The sequence below is a fragment of the Anas platyrhynchos genome, chromosome 3 (assembly GCF_047663525.1).
Source record: "Anas platyrhynchos isolate ZD024472 breed Pekin duck chromosome 3, IASCAAS_PekinDuck_T2T, whole genome shotgun sequence".
NCBI lineage: Eukaryota > Metazoa > Chordata > Aves > Anseriformes > Anatidae > Anas > Anas platyrhynchos.
In genome coordinates this window covers 11186579-11208814 of record NC_092589.1, presented here as the reverse complement: position 1 = coordinate 11208814, position 22236 = coordinate 11186579, and the positions used below count along the sequence as shown (strand labels likewise).

General features: G+C 46.3%; 1 protein-coding gene and 1 long non-coding RNA gene across 4 annotated transcripts in view; both read left to right on the top strand.

Annotated features, from left to right (window-relative positions):
- The first annotated feature begins 433 nt into the window (after positions 1–433).
- Positions 434–4061, top strand: LOC110352763 (uncharacterized). 2 transcript variants are annotated; one of them, XR_002402278.4, is made up of 3 exons: positions 434–642; positions 1031–2388; positions 3397–4061. It is a non-coding gene; the product is annotated as an uncharacterized lncRNA (long non-coding RNA). The 2 variants fall into 2 exon arrangements; XR_002402277.4 differs by lacking the exon at positions 434–642 and adding an exon at positions 718–803.
- A 5640-nt stretch (positions 4062–9701) lies between these two features.
- SNAP25 (synaptosome associated protein 25) overlaps positions 9702–22236 on the top strand; it is a 61403-nt gene continuing 48868 nt past the window's right edge. For both annotated transcript variants that reach the window (XM_027453378.3, XM_027453379.3), the window contains exon 1: positions 9702–9859. The gene's annotated coding sequence lies outside the window, so the exon portion shown is untranslated. The remainder of the gene's footprint in view (positions 9860–22236) is intronic.

The following is a 22236-nucleotide window of genomic DNA, read 5'->3' as shown; positions in this document are numbered from 1 at the left end:
GAAAAGCAAATGCTCAAATATGTTTGGTATTGAGGGATATTCAGTCCTGTGACAGCAGCCAGGTAGTGCTGAGAAGTGGAGATTGTATTGAGCACTCTGGTGGGGCTCAGCCTTTGAGCAGAACCCCTCACTTCCTTAAGGGAAGAGAGAGAGAGAACCAGCATAGCCAGCCAGTAGATACACCAAAGGCTTAAGCCCACAACTCTGGATGTAGGAGAAGACAAATAGCAAGCCATAAATCTAAACCATGACCAGGAAAGGTGTGGGAAAGAGGCTGCTGTGCCTTGCAGGTGCTCCAAGAGCCACCCCACCCCTCATTCCTGGAGCAACCAAGGAACCCAAGCCCCTTGCTAAGCACATGACTTATGACAATTACCAAATCAATTTCCCACCCACCTCCCCCTGCACCTTTTCTTCTACCAAGCCTCACGGAGGCTGCAGAGAAGCACATGAGGAGGCCCTGGCTCCTCTACCCAGCCACAGAGCCAGCCTTGCTCCCAGCACAGCAGTCCTGGCCCACAGCAAGCAATGGGAGCACCAAATGCAATGGTCTACTTCAATCTCCCAGTTATCTGCAGCAGCCTGCTCATGAGGAATATATTATTCACAAGCTATGGCTTAAGAACCATTGCTTAAACTGTGGTAAGCAACACTAAAGTAACAAGCCAAACAATTTATATACGTTATCATCTCTCTAGTCACCTTTTAACTCCACCTCTTGCCTTAGAAAAGTGCTGAGGGTGAATGAGGAAGCACCAGTCCCCAGATAACTTTCAGAAGCAGATTTGACACAAACCAGACAGGTGCCACAGGCCTGCTCTGAGGCCAAAAGCAAGAAGCAGCACTGCTGGAGGCTCTGGTGGGAGCTGGGAAAGCAGCTGAGCCTCATAACGAGGGCTGTAATGGGCCTCACAGGGGTCACATGGCAGGCACATCCACCTGGGGGTGCTCGTTTGTGGTCTGTGCAAGCTCTGAGGGACCCCTCTTAATAAAGGGTCTTTTTTATTTTTATTTTATTTTATTTTGACAGATGAGAGCTGCAGTCTCAGTTGTGGGTGGTTGCTTAGACAGTCATCCAAGTAACAAGAATCTCTCCAGCTCGGGAAACAATCTAAAGGACTATTGAAGTGACCCGACAGCAATCCCTGCCATCCCACAGTCCAGAGCTGTCCACAAGAAAACTCCTTTGGATTTTGGATCAGACTTCTGCTTTCTCCAGTCCTTTGTTTTCTTACACAGCAAGAGCACACTGTGATCAGACAAGATGAGAGCTTTCTCCTCAGTGTGGTAATGCACCCCAGCCTGACCTGCAGCTCCCCCTGCCAAGCCAGGACTGGGCTTGGCAGTAGTGCAGGCTGCCAAGTGCCATCACGCCCAAACAGTTGGGACCTGCGTGAGGTGTGCAGGGGGAGTGAATGAAGAAATGGAGATGAGGGAGTAAGCTGACATCCCCCAGGTTCAGCTGTGTATTATCCATATGCCCATGAGAAAGCAAGGCTTACTAATTACTCAAGAAAAGCCAATATCATACATATTTTTTAAATAGACAGGTCCAAGAACACTCCTTAAAATACACTGGGAGCAAGAATTGGGTTAAGAAAATCAGAGTTTTCCTAAGCTGAGCTCTAGTTCCTCAAAATAATTTGAGTGTTTTAGTTTTTCATGAGAGAAGGTAAAAATATTCCACATTCAGAAACTGGGGATTTCTTGACAGATTAACTCCTCATCTGCAAGTTTCTCCATTCAAAAGGTATTTGCAGAACATGAAAAGGGAAGATGGGAAATTGAAATAACTCTCAGGAAGCTTGCAAGACAATTATCACTCCCATTTAAGATTTTGGCCAAAAAGCAGAAAAATCACTTTTTCCAATCACCCTCAGGTATATTAAGAGATTGACCTGTAAACCCAGAGATGGACGTTCAGTTAGACTGATGCATAAAATGCACTTTTGCCTTAAAACAGGGTGAGACTCTCTACCAGGTATAATTTAAACCTACTTCTACAATATATGAAAGGTGAAGGAAGACAAGGGTGAAAACCTTAGGCTAAATATCTTGCTTCTGTATCTCAAAACTCAGCCTTTCTATTGTATAGAGCAAGCCCGGCCTCCTTTGAGTCACCTGAATTATCCCAGATGTGCAACCATGTGACGGAAAGTCCAAATCATTGCCCAGAGGAGCACTTGCTGTTTCCCCTCAAGTAGGTTCCTGACTGATATATTTCCCCTCTGGGCAAAGATTAAACAGACTCATCAGGTGTTCCCGAGAGCCCTCGGTGACAAATGAGCCTCCAAGAGGATGAGCAAGCTCACATCTTCCCTTCATCCAACAACAGAAACCTCCTTTCCAGGCAATTGCCCTGTTGCTTTCCGGGCTCTCCTCAGAGAGGTAAGTTACAGAGACTGCACCAAGTCCCACTGCACTGAGCACGGGCCAGATATATAGTAAACAGATTAAGAGAAAATACCTACTGGCTTAATGGGGGGAGAAAAAACAGTGGGAACAGAGGCTCTGAGACAGGTGCAGCCCCAGTTTAAAAAGGAGGAGGGACAAATACAACCACAGCAGCACAGTGCATTCTGTAGACCAGCACCAAGGCCTGTGCTGCTTAGCCTTTACAAGGGGAGGTAACGCTGCCATACCTCAGCCCAGAGCACTAACTTTCAGGGTGGAAGTGACTTTTTCCAGAATGGCACAGAAAGACTAAGAAAAAGCCTCAGGTCCCTGCCATTCTCCTAGAGCTTGGCCTCTTCCACTGCTCTGCATAGCCATTAGCATGAGGCTTGGCCAAGGAGAAGGCACCATTTCTTGCACAGACAAGTGCAAATGAAAACCAGAGGAGTTACCCACCTGGGTATGTACAATAACCCTGTTTTGATGTGCAGCAGACACTTGTGGGCTCCATAAGGAACAGTAACTCAGCCTGTCTGACATATACAACATCATTAATAATCTAATCTAGAGCAACAGCTACCAGCGAGCCACACAGCCTGTGTCTGTGTACACTCAGGAAACAGATGAGGCCCATCAGTCCGAGCCCTCAGCCTTTGAATCCCCGAGGCCTGAAGTCCTTGAACAGCTCACCTGGAGCTGGGCTCCAACTTCATCCTCTGAGGGCCTCAGCTCAACATCACACTTTCCACTGAAAGCAGCAGCAGGGGTTGCTTAGGCAGCCCTAGAGCAGCACGGTCTCATGGGCAAAACAGTCCCTGGGGCACGGCCTGCATTAAAAATCACATCAGCGTGCTCATCTGGACTACACATCTTGTGTCATTTAGTCTGAGGGTGATCTGAAATACTGTTGGTACTGCATGGCAATCAACAGCTCTCAGATAAATATTGCTAATACGTGGGGAAGCCTTTACTTTTTTTTTTTTTCCTGTATTATTTCTACAGGTGCCTGAAATGACTGCAAACTATTGCATCAACACTGTGCCATTCTTTCCCATGCATATCTAAGTACAGCCTATCCCCTTTGTAACGTTTTGTCATTCCATTGAACCAAAAATACAAATAATAGGGAGAGGGAAACCATCCAACAACCTCACTTTCAGCTTCCTGAGTCATTTAGCCTCAACTTGAATTTTAACTACACAGTCAGACAGCAGCACTAGCTGTTACATCAGGGCTTTGGAAGCAAAGGGAAGGGAGGAGGTGAAGCAAGCCCAGGAGACAGCCAAGAGGAAAACATCTTTAAAGCTCCCCTGAATCAGTGACACTTACCTGTTTGTTCTGTTCTATGCCTCTGGGTTTCTCTGAAATGGAGAAGAGTAATTATGAAGTGACCCACTTTCCTCCTGTTTAGCGTAAAGAGGAAATGGGGGGAAGGGGAAGAAGGGGAGGAGAGGGAGAGTTGCAGAAGGAGAATATCAAAGGGGAGAGAGAGGAAAAGAAACTTGCAGAAGGTAGGAGGGTAAATTGTGATGACCCAGTTTAAAGGAAGAGCAGGAACTAGACCTACTAACAGTCAACACCTTCCCACACACTCCAAGGAAAGGAAACAGCAAGGGAGAGGAACAAACCTATTGCTCATAACACTTTTTTGTGCTACAAGCTCATAACTCCAGGACAAGTCTTGCACAGGGGAAACTCCACAGCAAAAGAGGGGACTGCTCCCATCAGCCTTTTTATCTGCTGGTTGCAAATTCCAAAGGCGAGGTCTCCATTCCCTTCCTTAAAATCTCACACACTATGACCAGGTGCAGCTCTAACAAAGTCAGTAGTGATGCACCACTTCACGCCAGCTAAAACTGGTGAAATAGATAACGTAGTAAATACACGTATTCTGTGGGTGGCAATTATAACCATAAAGGAAGGATTATCCCTCCCCTCATCTCCAGGTGAGTGTCACCAGCCAGCTTGCTGAACCCACCACAGCTCCACTGTTTTCAAAGCCTACACACCATGAATTGCACTCCTCTGTTCTGTAAGTCTGCTCACGGTTTGAAATAGCTGGTGTTTCCTGCAAGCAAGCAATATTCCCAAAAGTATAACCACATTTTAAGTATACAATAAACCAGTGGCTTAACTTGCACTCACTTTAAGCTTAGTGGTCAAACACAGTATATGGACACAATTATGTGGGGAACTGCAAATAAATTAGCATTGCTTTACTGTATTTCTGTCCTCACGGAAAAATTAGGTAAAAGAAACAGAACTGTTTTACTCAGTAGACTGTTAAATTTAACAGTGATGGGACGTTAAAGAAGCCTTCAAAGGACAAGTTTGAATATTTGTTTTCCAGCTGCTATCCCACATCTGTGTTGTTGTTTCCAGAGGCAGAAACTGCCCACGATGCTGTAGGGCAGTGAGTGCACGAGGCACTGGCCTGCCACGGCTGCTGGGAGCTCAGGGTCCCTGCTCCAGTCACTGGCTGGGTTTCAGCTGAATGTTGAGTTTGTCCCTGCAGCTCACGGCTTGAGGCAGTCGGTGCTGGACTCCAAGCACCTGGCATCTCCGTCCTTTTCCCAGGCTTGGAGGTAAGCCCCGTTTGGGAACAGCTTTACCCAAACAGGCCTTACCTGTGTGGTGCTGGCAGTGCCTGGCAGTGCAGCTGAAGGAGCAGCAAACAGAAATGCCTTGTGCCTTTAGGTGGCTTCAGGTCTGCACAGCAGCTAGGAGGGGCTTTATCCCAGGCTCGATGTTCACACCTCTCAGTGCAGCTTTCTGTCCTTTCTTTAATCAGCTGTTAGACAAGTTTTGAAATGGTTCCCAAGCTAAAGTCACACACACAGGAGGGGAATTCAAATCCAGTGAGGATTTATTTTATTAAAGCAAAGACTGCTTTAATGAAAAATGGAGTTGAACCCTTACCTGCTGTCTCTCTCACAGGCACTGGTACACTTGTGTGTATACCTACTTTTGTCCATAAATCACAAAACAAAAGGTCCTATTGACCCTTCCTCGCATCCCATAACCTTGTCACTCTCTCTGAGCCTGGTGTGACTTTCACAGAGCCTTCTTCTCACATCAGGAATAAGTTGAAGTTTTATCATGCGTCCTGGTAGCACTCCATTATGGGGCTGATTCTGACTGTGGAGCTTCCTCATGCTACAAGACACCTTCCTAGGAGAAGGAAGGCTCTCTGTCCCTCCCTGCCATGCTTGCTGGAGTTAACCCAGTTGGCAGGGATGTTTCCCTTCTGTCACCTGAGGGTTTACAGCTCATCCCTCTGAGCCTGAGGACAGCAGCCTCCTTTTCAGCTGTTTCCCATGCCTTGCTGTTGGGCCTGGCCTAAAATCCCCAATGGCAAGGCTCCTGGAGACCTCAGGCCAGTCACACCTCCTTGCCAAATCATAATCCCCAGAGATTTGATTATGCTGTGGCTATTTCCCCTTTACACGTTGGATAATAGATGTTAACATCTGGCATGGTGGGAAATGCCTCGGTCAAAGCAGGCTGTATAGCTGTGGGAAGGCACCCAGCCAGGGCTGCACAACGTGGGGTCAGCAGTGGGCACTCAGATGCGCTAAATACTTAAGTCCTATTTGTTCATCAAGCAGCTCATCAGGAATCAGATAACAAAGCACTTTGGGATATGGCTCTGCATGTCTGAAAGAGTAAGAAAGAAATCAGTGGGGACTCGTCTCCAAAGGTTTATGTTAAAATCTTATTTTAAATCTCTCTACTTTTGAACAGAAGCCTCAGAGGAATCTTGGCTTGGTTTGAATTGGAGCACCCTATTATCGACAGGTCCTTAGAAAAGGCCACAGATTATCTGTATATCTGGAGAATCTGAAAATGCAGAGGAAAAAAAAGTAACTTGGGCCTAGCTACTCGCTCAGATTTAACTAGAAGCAGCCTGGGGCACACAGATGCACCTGCCACTGATGGCCAGAATTCACTGGTTACATAAACAGCAGTAAATTCCACAAAATGATTAGAAACTGGGCATAAAGGGCTCAATCCTCAAACTGCTCCACTTGCCCAGACTTTTAGAGTCTAAGTCCAGGAAAATGCAGAAATCGGAGAGGCTATGAAATGTTCACTGCCAAAGCAGGCACATTTTTCTCCTCTCCTTCTTTGACTAGATCAATTAGGATTTATTTCCCATCCACATACTTGAGGCACAGATGAGCAGCACTGGATAAAGAGGGTATTTCCCTCTGCTTAGAGAAAATGGAAATGCCTGGGGCAGGTGGAGGGGACCGAGGCAGTCTCAGTGTTACATCTTACTTGGGGAGAGCTTGGGAATGAACATCCAGGACCTGGTGGCACTGCTCAGCATTTTGGCATTGCGCTTGCTTTCTGCCTCACTGCACAGCTCTGCAGCATGCAGGCATGCGGGCTGGAGGCTGAAGGTGATTCTGTGAGCAGCCAGTGAGCTTCCACTGTGATCAGACCTCGGACTGTGGACAAAAAAAAGGGCTGTTGTTTCCTCCCTGCTAACATGCTGCAGGCTCTGCCCTTCGCTGGCTCCTGGCTGGTAAGATGGGAACCCACAGCATGGCACTCACACACAGCAAAGCATGTTCCCTGTCTCATTATTCATGGGCTGTGCCCACAGGTACTAGTTGTTCAGCTTCCTGAACATTTGCCTGAATAACTGGTAGGAAGCTGAATCATTCTTAGAGCAAATTCCAGTTTTCTCTCTCTTCCTACTTCATTTTCAGGCTTCACTTCTCACAGCTCTCCTGTACCCAGCGTGAAATGAGTGTTTAAATACTATCAGATAGAGTCAATAAACTCCCGATGTGTGTTGTGTTTTTTTTTTTAATACCATCCTCCAATGATGTTAGCGAATCAGCTAAAATTGCTTAGTAGCACTTATTGCGACAGAAATCCCGGTGCTGTGGTGCAAAAGGCTGCCCCCCTCTGCATCTCCCGGGGTAGAGGCATAGACTCTCTCAGCTTCAAAATAACTGTAGGAAAGGTAGCTGTTCCTGCTAAGCTTAATGGGCAATGTTCGTGATCCATTTAATGATTCTGCCTTCTGTTGTTTTATTAAAATACCTGATTTCTGCTGCAGCAGAGCTTGAAAATTAATCTGAAATGGAACCCAGTTTTCTCACTGGAAACCTACCTCTCCTCCTCCCACCCCCTCCTTCCTCTGTCTTCCTTTTGCCATCCCTTAGCCCTCTTTCCCGAAGTTATGCTGCATTTTACTTTGCCTTCACTGCATTTTCCTCCCAGGCTTTTGACACCAGGAGCCAAATTCATCCCTGCTGGTATCCAATGGACTGAAATTCTTCTCAAAGGTATTATTCAGCTGAATCCAGACGCAGCCAGGATTTTGCAGTGCTGGTGGCTTAGTCAGAACAACAGTTTATAATTTCTCTTTCGCTTCCCTTATCTCCCATCAATATGAATAATTAATAAGACCTAGTATTGCTCTCTTGAAAATCATACTTCATTTCAAAACCACCTATCAGACAAGCTGTCTGAAAATTTCTTCTTAACTTTCTGTGTGCACTAGGAACTCTCAAGGCACAACGCATGCACATGGACAGCCTGGATTTCAGACCGAGCTGTGCTCTGGGATTCCTCCTGCCATCTGCACTGCATGCCGAACTGAAGTGCTGGGTACTCTTACCCCATGATCCAGCCGGGAAAGGTTTGCTTTCCCAAACTGCCATTTCTGATGCTAAATCTGTGCCCTCGTCAGGCTGAAGAGGGCTGCTGTTCCAGATCCCTAGCCTAGGAGGGGGGGGTGTCTGCAGAGCGTTAATCTTAGGCTGCCAGGCTGCCTTTACAGCCCTTAAACCTGACAGGTTCTCTCCTTCCCTGCGGTTTTCATGTGCACAGCTCATTAGATACTCTAATGCAGCAGGGAGCCCCTCTTGCCTGAGAATTCCTTTGTCGTATATTTAGCAAACTTTTGACTGTTTCCTTCCAAATGAGACTGAAGGACATATTTTCGTAGGAGAGGGTGAGAATTGCAAAGCACGATCTGCAATCACGTTTTTCTGTGGGGAACTACAGAGCAGGGGAGGAGGAATCACCGCAGCTCTCTCCTTCCCCCCCGCGCCTTCCCTCCCGTCCCGCCCCCACCCCCGTACAACCATAACACGAGATGAACGCGCTCCAAAATACAGCTGCATTGCCTTCCCTCTCTTCCGGTTTTCCCTGCCATGGCAAAAGGGAGAAAAAAAAATGATTAGGGTAGAATTATCGCTAATGTGGGACCGATGTTTTGACTCTCTGTCATCCACAGACTATTTAGAAAAGCCTTTAGCAGGGTGTCAGAGTTAAACATAGCCAGTGCTCAGTGATTGCTCACAACAGAGACTCAGGCGGGGAAGACGGAGGCATCTCTGCTTGTCTGTAGGTCTGGATGGTTCCACAAGCGAACGCACGAAGGCTTGTGGAATGGAAAGGCAGGGATAGCGGAGGTTACAAAAGAGTGTCGCACTTCAGATGCAATCCCCATCCTTCATTAAAATCCCATTAAGAGATACCTTTTACAAAAAGACAGTGTTTTGTGTGAAATTAAACGATTTCCTCCCCATTAGAAATCACACTAGAGACAGCTCCATTTGCTCCAAATTAGGTACGCTCTGAGCGAATATTTTAATTAATCCGTGATAAATAAGCCAGGCTCTTTCCTGGAACAGAATTACCGTTTTCCTCCTCAGCAGCAGTGAGATGTTCTCTCTCTGCTGTGTGCACGCACGTCTCTGTGCCTGGGCTTTTATTTTTATATTTTTTTTTGGTCTTATCTTTCTCTCTCTTATTTTTGAACCTGTCCCTCAAATGATCGGTTACAGCACATGTCCTTAACCGTGGATTTCCTTGTGTTTGGCTGCTCTTACTCGGGGGGGGGGGGTAGTGGGGGGAGGTGAGGGGGAACAACCAGACCAACTCACTCAGACCCCCGGAAGGATGCTCCGAGAAATAAAAAAGAGGGAGAAGGAAGAATTTGCACATAAAAATAGAAGCCCACGTAGACTGGCCATATATGGAGTACCGGGGACTTCGGAGGGATACCCTCTTCGGACCACCCCTTTGGCGGAGGAAATGGCTGCAGCGGGAGGCCCCCTTCCCCCCTCCCCGGGCGGTTCAGCCCCCGGCCATGGGGCCGGGGCCGGGGCCGTGGCCGTGCATGGGCGGCGGAGGGGCGGCAGGGCCTCCTGGCCGCCGGAGCGCGGTGCGGCGGCGGCGGCGATGACTCAAAGCCGCCCGGGCCCCGCTCTGCCCCCCGCCCGCTCCCTCCTCCCCTCTCCGCTTCTCCCCCCCCCCCCCCGACCCCCCCGCCGGGGAGGGCTATTAAAAGCTGCTGACGTAGGAGCGGACGGCCATCTTTGATGAGGGCACGGCTCCCGGTCCATTGAAGAAGGAGCCCCGCAGGTCAGCAGCGCTGTCCTTGCCTCCCAGCTGCGGCACCCAGCACCGGCCCCGGCGGAGCGCTGCACGGACACAGGTACGGGCGGGAGGGGCACCGAGGGCACCGGCTGCGCAGGGGGGAAGGGGAGGGGGTGGGGGCCGTGAAAACGAAGCGAGAAAAGGGGGGATTTAAGGAGGAATCCGCGCGGCGTTTTGTCCGCAGCCTCTCGACTGCCGCAGGGCTGGAGGAAGGCGAGGGCGCGACGCCGCCAGCCTCATCCACGGCTGGCCCAGGGGGAGAGGGAGCCGAGCTCTGCTTCTCCGCCGTGTCGGGCTGCCGCGGGGGCGCAGGGAGGCCGGAGGAGAAGGGGAACAAATAAATCTCCGTTTGTAGCGGGAGGAGAGCGGGCTGCGGGCTCCCGGGGGCTGCGCTGCGGCCGCGCGGGCACTGCAGCGCCCTGCCCGCAGCGCGGACAGCGGGGAGGGGGCTTCAGCACCACGGACAGCTCCGGAGCTCGCCCCCCAGCTCCCGCCGGGCTCTGTCCCTTCAGCACCACGGACAGCTCCGGGGGCCCGCCCCATTCAGCACCGCGGACAGCTCCCGGGCAGCCCCGCGCGGGGCCCGCCGCAGGCAGCGCGCAGGCGGAGGCGGGCGCTCTGCAGAGCCCTGCGGCTCCGACACCCCCCCAAAGACACAGACACACACACACACACACACACACACACACACACACACACACACACGCACAACCCCCCACACACACACCCCGTACCGCCCCCAGCTAGCTCTTCCTCGGACGGGACCTCGGGCACGAAGCGTTGTGGGTTTTATGGTCTGACGGCGCCTCGGCGCGATATATATATATTTTTTAATTAATAATGATAATAATAAAATGCATATAGGGCGGGATGGCGGAATTGCACGGCGTTCGGCCGCTCTCCCAGCCCGCTGGCAGGTGGCCTAAGGGCAGCGGGGTTACATAACCCTCGGTCTGGGGGCTCTGCAGCCTTGGGACAGGGGCACTGAGCCCCCTACACAACGCGGCGCCCCCAGCTCCCCCGGCCCTCTCCCCTCCGTCCTTCCCGCTGCCCAGTTTTCCCGTTCCCCTGGGCGCAGCTCGCTGCTGGCAAAGTTGGGAACTTTGCCGCTTGCTGCGGGGCGAATAAACAAGGGGAGAAAAGGGGGAGCGGGCTGGGCGTCCAGACATTGCGCTGCGTAGCTGCGTCAAACGAGGGCCGCGGGATCTGCCAGATTTACGTGCTCGGCTTGAGTAATTGCTGCTGGTTTCATTCCCAGCTGAAAAGGGGGCGGGGGGGGGAAGGGGGGGGGAAGGCTGGTCTGCGGTGGAGCCCGGGGGTGGCGGAGCAGCCCCGCAAACCGTACCTGGCTGCAGCATCCACAAGGACGTGCCTGTCCCTCTCCTCTCTGCGCCGTCCTGGCTCTAGGCATGTAGCAAGTCTCCCAGCACCACGGCAATGAGAGGCTGGTGTGGGGCAGCCACTTCTGTGGGGTGCCAGGGAAGGGCTGGGGCCAGCCAGGAGGGTGCAAGTGCTCCAGAGGGTACGGCTGGGGAAGCAGCTCTGTCCCAGGGCTCCCATCTCCCTGCATGTCGCTGCATCATGGCCAGAGATGCCAGGCTAGGGGAAAAGCAGCAGCAGTTTTCTGTTGCTTCTGCGTAGTGCAGAAGGGTCAGCCAGGAGGACACCGCTGAAGAGTTTGATACCTAGGGTGAGTGACAAAGAGCCTGCAGAAGCCACCAAAAAAAAAAAAAAAGTGCAAGCAGGCCCTATTGGAAAAGCAAGAGCTTGAGGCTGCCACTGAAGTCAAGAGGACATGCAGAAACTCAGCGTGTTATGAAACAAAATGCAGCTAAATAGCAACCCCCAAATAAATGCAGTTTAACTTTCTTTCTACAACTAACTAGAAAATTAGAGTGGGATATCCAAGAGCAGTCAGGACCAGGCTCTGTGACCATTGCACTCACGGGGGCAGGAAAATAAAGAACAGCAGAATCCAGCCAGCACTGAGCCCTCAAAATACATCTAATGAGACACAGCTCCAATTTGCAGATTTATTGCACTGGAGGTGGGAGCTGCTTTTCAGGTCAACAGAAAGCTTTTCATTCATTTCCATACACTTTGGGCATGGCAACAAATAGCACGATTAAATTGCTAAGGCAAATAAAGCACGGTCTATGCCTAATGCTTGCACTGCTTTAACTGAGCAAGGTAACTAATCAACATACTTCCCTCTTGGTATTAACTACTTAAGCAATTTTTAGGCTTTTGTGTCACAAGGCTACAGCTTCTGCATATATAGCAACCCTTGGGGAAAAAAGGGAAGTATATTGCAGAGTGCAGAGCTCACTTTGTTAACAGTTTATTTTCTGAGGAATGTAGGAAAGCCTAGGAAGAGAAGAAATTGGTTTACATTTACCCTAGCTCTTCACACAATTACTCTTTTTCTGATAAATTTTCCTGAATCTCTCAGAAGTCTTTATAATATAATCACAGTACTTTCATTTATACATACCTAAACACAGGCACGCATACATGCATTTCAGAGATTTCTAGGGTTAGAAGCCAGGTAAAACCACAAGAAATGTAGACTGACTTTGACCTTCACTGTTTTTCTACCTGTGAGGTTTCCTCCACCACTACAAATGCAGTCACCTTTGGGCTGGGCGAGTGCCGGGTAATCTGTAACAGTAGAATTGTTTGAGCTTTTGAGAGCATCTAATGGAGAGAAGAAAAACGCATTGCTTGAGAACTGCAGCAGGATGCAGGGCTCAGGCAGATCACAATTACCTCCAGGAAGCTGGACTTTGGAGCAGGCACAAGGGCTCACATATCTACTCCTGGAAGCATTGAATATAGTTTGTCGAGGCCATCAGTTGTCAGAGAATAGTTAATTTCTTTTGCCTCATCATTTTTGAGCCTTAACAGATATCTGTGCCCTTAGTTTTGATAAACTCTGGCTTTCTTCCTTACTGACTTTGCAGATTCAACTCCTGCATCGAATTACAACAAACACCGAAATAAACAAATTGTGTTCCTAGCTCTTGTCTATCGCCCCTTTGTTACTCCCTCCACAAATACACAGCTACGCACTCCCACTAGCAAAATCTGCCTCTCATCAGATGATAATTGTCAATATGCTGTTCCACATCCCACTGCATTTTCTAGGACTTTGCTTTCTACAGGGTACAAACAGAATGCAACTCCATAGGCTCACAGTTGTTCCTTCCTGCTTTACGATCATCCTATGGCTGATGTTGTGAGACTCAAAGTGGCTAGAGCATTAGTGGCTTGCAGTGGCCTAGAGGAAGTGTTTGGACCATTTGTCCTGTTATTCAAGAATGAAATTTAGATTTGTCTTTACATCTTTCATTGTTTTTGCTTGCTATTTCCTCCTCTCTTACGTCATCTTTGTCCCCATCTGCAATCTTCTCTTCCTTGTTTTAAAGAGCACCATGATGAAAGAAACAAACTTGGACAAAGCATTAAGACCCTGATGGGCAGAGAGCTGAGTGTGGGCTTCTGATTTTGATTATTCCAAGGTGTCTTATCCAAAGTTAGATGAAATCAAGGAAACTACTTCCAGTGGTGACTTTGGATGAGGCTCTGAATAAGCTCGTCAGTCAGGCTGTGTGGTGCTAGAGATAAGCACAGGGTATGGAAAGCATCCTGCTCCCAGCAATGGGCACATATTGATTAGCCCTGCAGTCCAAGAGGAAATCCTGCATGTCCTTTTGTGGGACTTGTAACAGAGACCATATTTAGTAGTTTAGGTTTTTCAAAGGGAAAAAAGTGATGTGGATATATCCCCTCTGAAATATAGTGGCACACTGTAATATTAAAGATAATTCAGTCATTGCATTACGTATTTTTCCTTTTCTTTCTCCTTTCTTTCTTCCTCTCTCTCTCTCTCTCTCTTTCTTTCTTGAGAGATAAGGTATCTCATTCACTGAAGAAAGCTGTATTCTAGTACAAGCATGGGGAGAAGAAAGAAATACCAAGTAATTAATCATGATGGCTTCATGGCTGTTTCTGGCCTTTGAAAGCTTTTAAAGCTTGCTTTTTTTTTTTTTTTTTTTTTTTTTTTTAACAATGCTCCATTTCTCTTTTTACATGGGATTGGGCCACGCTTTCGATTGGATTGCATTGGCATAGGTGAGTGCTGCATTACACTGCAGGCTGATGAGTTCCTGAGCTGGGGCTCACCATTCATGTTTTAAAACAGAAAGCCGTGTACTTGCTGAAGGAGTGCTTTTTTTCTAGGAACAGAAGTATCTCAAAATGGTTTTCCCCCAAACCCTATTTGTACCAGTCTGGTTTTTCATTGTAGCAGATTCTCAGGCAACATTCAAGTAGCTGTCTGCCTCACGAATGCTGACAGCAAGCAATGATGAAGCAGTGGAGCGGGAATACTGCACGTTCTAGCTTTATTTCAGGTTGGGTTCTGCTGCACTCTGCTGGTGTATAACTTCAGCAGAACTTTTTCGATGGCGTAAAACCCAGGAACACAGTCGAGTTTTCCCCAGGTGCACATTGTGTGCAGAAAAAGTCAGAACTGTATAAATGAATGTGTAATAAAATGAAACCTGCACTTTCAGGTGAATTGATGTGGTCTGATTTCACAGACTGCATTTCCTAGCAGCACTCATTCATTCGTTCCCCATTGGGAAGTAATGGAAAGTTTTTGTGCATTCCAACAAATGCACCGAAAAATTATGCACCTTTTCCCAAGTCCGTTAAGGCAGTATTTTTAACTCTTTGGCTACTCAGCCACATTACTGGTGTAGTAGAAGTATAAAAAAAAACAAAGTCAAAGCAAAGTCTTTACTGTACACATTTCTAAATCAGAAAGAGGAGAACTGTTTTTATACATTTGTATACATTATAGTATACCTTGTGCTTTTAATATGATGGAGTTATTCTACCAGAGTTTACTCTCAGAATTCACTAGCAAAATTATAATTATCAGAGCCTGTGTTGGTGCTAATAACTAAAACATATATCCTAGACCATGATTATAGCAGGATGCTTCATGTATGTGATTTTAAAAAAATATTGCAAGATTTCCACTTTTTTATTCAAAACCTACCAAATGACAGGGAGGTACACATACAAAGGCCCTACAGAGTGTTTGCCGGGGCATGTTTGCAATTCCCCATTGATCACTTTCATCTCCTACATTTTCTTTCATCTCCTACATTTTCTCAGTTCTGTATTCTCACTAAAAAGCCCAGGCTGGAAATCTCCAAATGCTTTTGCAATCACTGGCCTGCAAAAGAGACTAGAAGTCTACTGCGGAGTGGGCTGAAAAATGAAGGCTCTGATCACATCGCAGATACGGTGTTTGTCACGAGTTCTTCACTTGTTATATTACTCTCCACCCCAGTAGAGGAACTCTGTTTCTTAGTTGCAAAACATTTTTACCAGACAAAGTAGATTTGTTTTTCATATAAACCAGCAATTTGGAAGATGTGCCAATTGTTCCTTTGGTTCCTTCCCTCTTCTGGAAATTATAGCTCACGGTGGAACTGCACACACACCAGTTCATTGATCTGCCCTACAGAGGTAAACATTTCCTCCAGCTACTCTAAAAAATGTCATGAAACAAAAGTATACTTCAGAAGAGCTGATCTGTCAGAATAGCGTTGCCATTCACTGATTTTTTTAAAACAGGAACAGAAGTCTTCCATGCATATTTAAGTATCTTTTAAAAGAAAAGGTACTAAAATTAACTTCACCACGCTTCAGATGCAAATGAAAGTTTTCTTTCCCCCCTCCGTGTCAGTATTTTTGGTTCAGTCTGGTTCCCATTCACATCCTTAGACACCTCACCATTTACCTCACAGGGCCTCAGACGAGCTGTCATTTCTGTAGGCATGAGGGAGTCGCTGTTTGATTCAGCCCTGAGTTGCTCCTGCCTGGCTGGCCTCTGTTCCACCTGCGCACATGGGGACGCACCTTGCAGAGCTCAAGCAGTGCTGACCCTGTAGGTGACCCACATCGTTCAGTGTGAAGTTTCTGTTCTCTATGTGTTAGGCACAGCCATCTCTCATGAACGATTTGTTCTTGCAGCAAGCACTGAGAAAGCTGTCACAGTTTGTGTAGACTAGGGATGTTCAGTCATTTTAGCTTCAGATATCGTTGTTTAGTGATTCAAGCACAGGGTCTGCACATAGAATGTTGGGATGCAGATGGAAATATCACACACTAGATAAATAAAACCTTTGTCGAGTGCCTCAATTACCTTCACTTACAGAAGAGAGAACTGAGATTAAAACAACTTCTAGTTTGCATTCCACAGCTTCAGGTGCAGGACAAGCATCCCATACCTTTTGAAGGATATTTTTATGTATGTTGGAGCACAGCAGTCTCCACTGCCTCATGTTGGTGACCCAAAAATTGATCCATGTAACATTCTCCCAACGTGGGTGTGTATCACTTATTTTGCCTTGAAGGGGATGGTACAAATGATTGTCCCCTACAGGTGGGTGGAAGGCTTTGGAAGGTGCCAGATAGTCCCAGAGCATTCGTACCACATTCATGGCAGCAAGAGGAGAAAACAATCTCAGGCCAGAGGGCAGATGGAACAGTCACACATTTGGTTGTGCTTGTGTGGCCAGACGTAACACAACGTCACAAGAGTGGGGCTGAGCCCTTTTTGTTCAACAGTGCCGGTGCCAAACTGGCAAGGCGACAGCTGAATATACAACCTGGACATGTTTCGTGAATATTTGAGCATTTCAGCCAAACATTTGCTTTTCCGGAGAGCATTCACCTAAGTGACACTCAAGTATGTGAAAAGCCCTCAAGAAACAAACTGAGGTATGCGAAGCCAATTAAACCAGAATTCACTGCTGACTTCTAACAGCCCTTCTCCCTAGAGAAGCATTTGTTTTATTTGCTCAGCTGTTTGGAAACGTGTATTAGTTGCCTAACCTTTTGAAGGATTTCCTACAGGTTTTTGCCATTAAAAACATGTTCTTGAGATATGACACCCATCTTTCCGGTTCTTGATAATATACATCTTTTATTATACGAACAAGAGTAGCAGGGACAGAAAGGCCAACGGCAGCAAATGGTTTTAAAATGTCTCTTGATGAATTCATGAAGGGGATTACATGTTGGTGGTCACAAGAGACTAGCCCAGAAAAGGCAGCAAGTCCCTTCAAGTCTGATTTTCCTCAGAGGTTTTCCTTATTAAAAAAAAAAAAAAAAAAGAGAGAGAGAGAGAGAGTGAGAAAGAGAGGGAAAAAAAAAAAGAGGGAAAAAGCAAGCAAGAAAGAAAGAAAGAAAAAGAAAGATGGCTCTCTGCTCTGGTGGAGGCTTGTCAGTTTAGCTCATTTAGGGTTGAGCACAGCAAGAAAGAGACAGTGGAAAAAACCCTGGAGGCGCCAGGAATGCACTGAGTATCATTTATAATGTTCTAGACCACTTTTGTAACGCAACTGTAGGGCCATCTGCATGCCTCCAATTCTAAATATTAGCAAGGTATTTTTAAATCATTGCATTGTCTACTTCCTTTTTTCTTAATTAACTGTTCTGAATGGTACCAAATGCTCCTGGAACAACTTCTAGACTCCAAAGATGATTTCCTGAGCCTGGTAAACAATAACTGATGTGCATTTTTGACAGGCTGACAAATAATAATGCAAAGGAGCTGCAGGCACCACAAGACCAGGGTTAGCTATGGTAGTATCCCAATTCCCAGATTAGTGCCCAGGGCACTTAATGTGACAGTATTAAGCCGGATGATAGGTGGTAGCATGTGACAGAAGAGCCTAGCAGCACCTCTTGCCCTCTTGGAGGCCTCAGTAACTCTGCTGCCTTTTTGTTTCTTGGGAGTTTGTGGTCTCTTCCCAGTCCACCTCACCTCACCCAACCTCAGCTTTCTGCTCTCTTTTTATTTCCCAAATGCTGTGAGGGAAACCACCCTGCCAGGAGATGGAGATGCAAGGAAAGAATTTACAGCCAGGATATGGTTTACATGGTCAAAGCACAGCAGGGACTTGAATCAAAATCTAGTCTCCTTGAGACATAGCCACCTGGACACAGCCTCCCTCTGTTTTAGCGCTTTAACAAAAGTAGAGTCAGGGAAGCCAGAGGGAGATTCAGTGATGAAAACAACACTGCGTTGCTCAACCCTATCTTCATTTCTCTAGGTCATATTGAGCAGCAGTCTCAGCAAGCAGCATGGTACCTAACAGCCCCATTCAGGACAGGGGGGTCAGAGTGCTAATATGGACAGAGGAGGCTTTATACACCACAGGGCACATGTAACATGAAGCAGCAAGCAGGGAAAGAGTAGCAAGACAGAAACAGTGCAGGTGGAGATGAAGATCCGACTGGGCTCCTCACTACATCAACACCATCAGTGCTTCCTTCTCCTTTGTCTGGTCCTTTCAATAAGAGGCCACAAGAGGTTACTTACCAGTAGCCCCCCAAAGGCTATGGGGCTTCTCCAAATTAACTGCTTCTGCAGCAGTACAACTATCCAGTCTTGATTTCAAGAATGCCACTGGTGGAGAATGTGACAATGCATGCTTTTTAATTGAACAGTGAAATCCCACAAGTTTTTCATTGTGGATGCAACCATTTGTCCGCAAAGTTATTAAATTGCTACTTAGATTGATGAGAAGCTACTGCTGCTCTGCTATGATTTTCCCACTTTCACTCCTATTTCTTTATGGAATAATACTTACCTTCCTCTTTACTGTTCATATTCTGGAGAGCTCTGTTCTTTCACGGTCAGGATCTCATTATAGTTCTGTTCCTTGCTCTCAGAAAGTCTTTTCTTGCACTTAAGAGATTACAAACAAAGCTTTTAAAAGATTCCCCAGCTTGGCAGGTGATGAGGTAAAGCAGGGATCCAGTGGCCAGGCCAAATTCTGTGATGCTGGGAGATAAGACCTTCAGGTACAGAATGTGGGACTCCAGAGCTGTTTACAGATTTCAGTTTCTTTATCTTCTTTTCAAGGTCTAGCCTGTTTATGTGGTGACATCTCCAAGAGGTAAGTTGTACATGTAGATGATCTCCAGACAAAATACTCTTCCATTCATGCCTGCAACCAGAATTTATTTCTCAAAACAATTTACTTTCCGTAAGAAGTCAGAGTGCCTTCAAAATTTAATCAAGTTTTCTGTTATCATCAAGTTAGTGTTTCAGAGACACAAAGCTGAGCAAAACATTAATGACTGCTATCTACTCACTGCAGTATTTGAGACAAGCACACTCATTCTGCAGCACTTACATCAAAAATAAAAGCAAACCACTGTTTGTGATATCACAAGGCAGAGCCCAGACTTTCTCATTTAGCTAGAAAGCCTAAAAAAAGGCACTCTTTTCAAGTGTGTTAGAAATAGAAGCCTATTTTAGAAGAGACATGAAGTTATCAGTGCAAATTAATAGCGCCAGATGGGGGGTTAAATTACTGCCTCACAGCTGAAGTCATGAGACAGAACGAAAGTGGTAGACTATAAAAAGGGCATCACCAGAAGTGATGAGATCCCACTGTGAGGTGGGATTTGTGAATGCCATGCTCATGCTTGTAAGCAGTTGCTCAGATGAATGGGTTTACAGGCCAGAGTGCAGGAGAGACAGGAAAAAAAGTCACAGTAATTTGAAAGCTCACCTAGGAAGAGGAAGTAGCTCATGTAGACTAGGAAGAATGTTTTTTCCTACCCCATCCTCACTTCCAGTGGGTAAGAGAAAGAATACTTCTGCTAACTATGTACAGGGCAAGGGAAAAAATGAGGAAGCATCACAGAAAAATGTTCTGATACTGAGTCCTCATCACAAAAAGAACATTCCTAAAAACAAGTAAGAACACTTTTTCAGGCTTTTAGATGAGAATTTGGATTATCAGTGTCCTGTGGCATATAGGCCTACAGGAATGCACCAGAAATACTTGTGTAGACTGTTAGCAACCAGAGGGCTGAAAACCTGCCCCTGGCAGGTCCTCTCAGTCAGAATTAGCCCTTCTTCGTCTGACAGACCATGCCTGGAATGAGACATCCTGCAGAGCTGAAAGAGCCAGAACAATAGCTACAAGAAAAGGAAATTGTTTCAGAGGCAGGGCACTTTCCATTTCAACCGAGCATATAGTCCCAGAGGCTTAGCTGGGGTAAACCAGCACAGCACCACTGCAATCAGGAGAGCAAACCTCATTGGCACTGTGTGGAGATCCTGACAACAACTGACTTAAAAACACACTTTAGGAGGAAGAGGAAGGTCTTTCTGGCAGTAATTAAGCACTTTTTAACTCTATGGACACAACAACAAAGGGGCCTATTCCCAAAGCAAGCCTCTCAAGTGCAAAAGCATTAAAAATGCATAGCTGCAGCACGCAGAAGACAAGCTGTGGAGCTGCTCCTCCTTTCCAAGGCAAGAGTAGTGTGAGCCCAAGCACACGGTGTGTGGTGGAGGTTCAGGAAGCATTGAACACCATGTCTCACATGCACTTGTTGTCTTCTGCATGCCACTATGTACATCCCCTGCCTAAATCTCAGGGTTTATAACAATTTAATTCACTGACTGAGCAACTAGGCAAAGAGCTACATACACACAGGTATGCAGTGGATTATACAAGGCAGGAACAGAGCCTATTCTCATCTAGTTGAGCTCACTAGGAATTTCGCTATGAATCACGTGTCTGAAGGAGAACTTGGCCAGGTCCTCTCTCCAAAATGGCAGAGCAGAACTGAGTCACCTCTACTGAATCAGTTCTTTCAGTCCAGAGCAGGAGCAAAGCTGAGAAAAATGTCTCATCAGCACCTCGGAAATCACACAGCTGAGATACTCTTAAGGCACACCGCAGCTGAAGAAGCAAGAGAAGAATTTGCAGCGTATAAATTATATAGTGAAACCCCCATTATCTTTCTGACTTTGGGGATTGCTCACAACGAATTGTGTTTTTTCTTGACTTCCTTCTCATTTGAAATTATTTGTTGAATCATTTCAGAGAAAATCATTTCTAGATATTCAGCCTGCTCTTTGCACACATTTGAAGCTCCACCAATGCTGCATTTTTTCAATTTCATGTGCAGAGCACAAGGGCTTTCTGCTCCCTTACTGAGTGTGCAAAGTCTGCAGATGTGGCAACAGTGTAAAGCCTAAGTTTCAGTCCAGAATTTGCTCACTGTGAATATTCTTAATTAAACAGTTTTTAAAAAATGATGCTTTGGCGAGTATTACTTTGTGTAATTTGGTCCACAAGATTTTTGATAGGAGCCCTAAAAGTCCTAAAAGAGTCAGGTGAAATGATATTTTGAGGCACCAGGAGGATGCTATTAAAAACGCAGCTCTGCAGTTGTAGGTACGTTGGTCACATTTTCTCAGCTGAGCTATCACATTCAGCTATGCAGAAATAGCAACCGTCTCCAGAAACAGTCACAAGAGATGCTGCCCCCAAAGAATCACACTGAGCAAAGAATATCCAGGACAGCGATTTAGCTTGTCTGGATCATAACTTCCCTCACAGAAGCTTTAACATTGTTAAAAGGCCTCCTACAGGAAGACGACAGGCTATTCAGGTCTGCCATGAGTGAAACAGAGCAACAAATGGCAAGTGCAGGCAGGCTGCATTATAGGATGATGCTGTTATATGAAATATTCTAAGTTGCTGGGGATACTGGAACAAAAGCATGCAATCTGAATTTTAGGAAATCGCTTTCTCTGCTGCCGTTTTAATATGGGGAAGAACTGCAAAACTGGCTTTGAACCATTGAGGTAGAAAAAGTTTTTGTTGCCTGGTTGACAAGTTCATTTTCATGAACTCGTGCCCAAGAATCACAGATGGGACATGACACACAGAAGCATGAGATCAAAAAGCACGCCTCTCAAGCCAGAGATGAGCTGCATTGACCTGAGATAGAGATTTGGGATCCGCTATGTAAAATTTGTTATTGAAGTTGTCAGGACCTGTTTCTCTTCACAGGAAGAGAAGATGTGTGCATGTGGACTTGTAACGGTCAGCAGCAATCTGGCATTCTTTGAGCAAATTAAACGCACTGCAGGACTGCCAAATACAGATGGACCGAAGGGAAATGTCCAGATGTAACTGCAGATGTCATAGGAAATTAAGCCATTCACTTGTGTTTGTGATTCAAGAAGTTCTCTTTCTAGGTCAGATGACAGTTTAGTTGGCCATTACTGCAAACATCTCTGACTGTTCTTGAAGTTTTCTGCTTAGAACTCACAAAAAAGCGCAAAAGATAAGCACCATTTTTTATGAAAAGCACATTGTAAAACCATGTGAAGAATTAACTTTATAAAGGTTAACAATGAAGGGAGTAAGATATTAAAGGATGAGATTTTCTAATACTTAATAAAAAGATAAATTGAAGAAAAGAGTTGCAAACATTTCTTGCCTCTGTGAAAAGCAATACTGTCGGTTTTGCATATGTGAAAAAGAAAGCATTTGTTCTTGTAGATAAAATTATTGCTTGTGATTAATTAGA